This window comes from Zea mays, chromosome 5 (assembly GCF_902167145.1).
Source record: "Zea mays cultivar B73 chromosome 5, Zm-B73-REFERENCE-NAM-5.0, whole genome shotgun sequence".
NCBI classification, from domain to species: domain Eukaryota; kingdom Viridiplantae; phylum Streptophyta; class Magnoliopsida; order Poales; family Poaceae; genus Zea; species Zea mays.
Genome location: NC_050100.1, coordinates 107,516,606 through 107,520,245, shown reverse-complemented (window position 1 = coordinate 107,520,245; position 3,640 = coordinate 107,516,606).

Here is a 3,640-nt window from a genome sequence, read left to right as displayed (position 1 = left end):
GCCAAGATTGATCTTCGAAAGCATAGCAGAAGCCGAGGCCACCAGGCTGGAGGATATTGATGTACTTGAGGAAGAACGACTGAACGCAGTGATCCAATCTGCACGGTACCAGCAGACTCTGAGGCGCTATCACGACAAGGCTGTGCGGCAACGTTCCTTTTCGATAGGGGACCTCGTCCTTCGCCGAATTCTAACGGGGGAGGGACGGCACAAATTATCACCCTTATGGGAAGGGCCTTTCATAGTATCAGAGGTCACTCGGCCCGGATCGTATCGTCTCACTCAGATGGATGGCACAGAAGTTGGGAACTCCTGGAATATAGAACACCTCAGAAAGTTTTATCCCTAGCTGTATCTCAAAACTGCTGGGGCAATGATGTAATCTGTAAAGTGGAAACATGTCATCAATAAAAAAGAGGTTTTCAAAGATACTCAGTTCATCGACGATTGACTTGCACGCTTACTTAACTCAGGGTGACCACTATGCCCTGCTAACGGAGCAATCGACTTAAGTCGGCAACGACTTAAGGCGGTGCAACATGCTCACGCTTACTTAACTCAGGGTGACCACTATGCCCTGCTAACGGAGCAATCGACTTAAGTCGGCAACGACTTAAGGCGGTGCAACATGCTCACGCTTACTTAACTCGGGGTGACCACTATGCCCTGCTAACGGAGCAATCGACTTAAGTCGGCAACGACTTAAGGCGGTGCAACATGCTCACGCTTACTTAACTCAGGGTGACCACTATGCCCTGCTAACGGAGCAATCGACTTAAGTCGGCAACGACTTAAGGCGGTGCAACATGCTCACGCTAACCCAACTCAGGGTAACCACTATGCCCTACAAACGAAGTTATCGGCTAAAGTCACTGATGGCTTAAGTCGGTACAGCATACTCGCGCTCATGCAGTTCAGGGGATGACTTCTATATCCCGCAAACGAATCTCACAATCATCATGCGTCGTTTCATTACCACAAAATTACGAACTAATGAATTCTGATACAATAAGAGAGCAATCATATCGTCCGAATACTAAACTGAGGTCCTCTAACTCGATCATACTAACCGCGCGCTCAAAGCACGCAAAATGTTTTCTATTTGGCAATATCTTTCTCAGGAGCGACCGACGAAGAAGGGCGACTCGAGGAATCAGGGGCAGCGATCACGTCCGCCCTTATATCTTCAGGAACAACCACGCCGGGTCTCCTCATCAAGATTCGTCCCGCCCGAATAGCCTTATCCAGGGCTTTATCACGCTGAGCTTTGAAAGTGTTAGCAGTTTCTTCGGCAACCCTAGTAGCCAGCCGAGCAGCTTCTAACTCCTGAGCAATGGATTTCTTAGAAGCTCGGAGTTCCTTGATGGTGGCATCCTTTGCTGATAGCAACTGCGTAAGGCGGGTCACTTCATCCAAAGACTCCTGCAGCTTGCAACGCTGATTGTCCAGTTCTTCCATTGTAAAACGGTGACTCCTCTCCAAGATGGTCAGCGAATTGCTAGAATCTCGGTACAACCTATCCAGATTATCGCGAGAAGCAGCGAGAATACGTTTTTCCTCCTGCAAGCAAAAATCAACCCCTTCAGGAACTAAACAAGTGGTAAGAGCACAGCAAGGCAAGGCACAGTTTTGTAAGTCACCTTCTCAGCATCGAGCCGAGCATGGAGAGAGGAACTCAGAGCATTGGCGTCATCCAAGGCAGCGGAGACCTGATTCAACTCAGTTTGGCTCAGAAAGTACTTCTCCTCGAAGTCAGTGCACCGTCGAGCCATCTCAGCTTGATCTCGGGAATGTTTTTCCTCAAGAGCTCCAATCTGCCGAGTCATTCCTGTCAAGAGGTAATCAAACGAAATAAGGCTAAAAGGTAAAACATTCCGCGACCAAAGGCAAGGAAGAAGAAGAAAGGGCGTTAACCAGCATTAGTTGCCTCCAACTCGGATACACGACGAGGAAGCAACACCGGATTCCAACGCTCAAGGGATGAAGCCACTTCTGGGAGGGAAGCACCATGTGACTTCAACTGGCTGATCATTTCATCCACCAAAGCCTGATAAGAAGAGCGGATGAACATAATGACAACAATTCATGCAACATAAAGATCAAACTAAAGCAAAGCACAGCACCTAGAGGTTGGAAAAGAGCGAAGGGATCCCCAATCCAGGAGAAATCAGCTGATAACCAGGTGCCGGACCACCACCCGAAGCAGCTTGCAGCAGACCAGCAGGAACGAGCTCAGTACTTTCAACAGAGCCTAATGCCAGACCAGTGGGGATGCTGCCCTCTAAAGCGACCCCCTGATCCAAAGTTTGGGCTACCACCATACAGCCAGAATGTGGAGGAGATCCTGCGTGAACGTCCATGGAAGTGCAGGAAGGAGACCTCGCTTGGACACCCTTGGGGGCTGGGTCAAAATTGGCACTGCCCACTTGAGCCAGATCATCCCCGGCAACACCCTCGGGGGCTGGGCAGTGGCTTACACTCTTCACCCGAGCTAAGCCTTCCCCGACGACATCCTCGGGGGCTGGGCGCGTGTCAGCACTATTCAAGGGGTCCAAGCTCTCCGCCGTAACCACCTCTAAGGTTGACGGGCCTTCAGCTACTTCCATGGGACTAGGACAATCCAAATCAGCATCCCGACCCTCGAGATCATGCTCTAAGGTCGACGAGGCACGAGATGACCTCAACCCAGCATCGGGCACGGCAGCACAAGTCTCTGTTGCATCAACATCCACAGGATCCGATAGCAAATCCTCTGGGACCATATCCTCTAGAGTTTGATCAAAGTTGGCCATGGACAGCTCTTGCAGACCAATAAGGGCAGACAAAGCAGGAGAAGGAACTCCACTACTTCCACCGCTAGCAATGAATTGCCGAGTGTTTTTCCGAGTTAAAGGAGCTTCATCTTCTTCCTCTTCATCCTCCACAGCGGCAGCACAAGTAGCACTCCCACTGGGATCAGCAACAGTTTGGGCACACCCATTGGGTTCAGTGTCAGTAAGACCGATTACAGGCACTTCTTCAGCAGCAGGAGCTAAAGTGCCGGCGTCCTCATCAAAACTGGATACTCGCCGGAGGCGTCTTCTCTTTTTCTTTTGCTCATCAGCAGAAGGCTCGGGCTGACTGGTTCGGCTAGGGCGCCTCGGACGAGTGCTGATAGGTTTCGGGACATCCAAAGTTGTATCAACCTCTGGAAGGGGCACCACTGCCAAGGTACCATCAGGAGCAGCATCGGACGAATCCCCAGCTAATAGATCAAGCATGTCATTTATGTCAGCATCACTGGGGTTCAGAGGCACTTCAAAATAAATCTGCCGTTCATCATCAGGAATCGCCCCGAGCGAAGCAACTAAAGTACTGACTTCCTCAGCAGAGGGTCGCACTCTAAGGCCCAAATTGCTGTTAGTCACAGGTGGATTTGACACAAAAAGGGTGAAAGCTTTGGGAGGAGGTAGGTGCCAGGCCGAGTATGCCACTGGAGCACCAACATTCGAAACTTTACCCCTGAGGATCATTTCAAGTCGGCTTACCAAGTCAACAGAAGGAATTCTCTTATTAGTAACCCGAGTTGAGTCGGCCAGCCCTCGATACAGATATGCTGGATAAGCCCTGTCTTTCAGTGGCTGAATGTTCTTGAAAACAA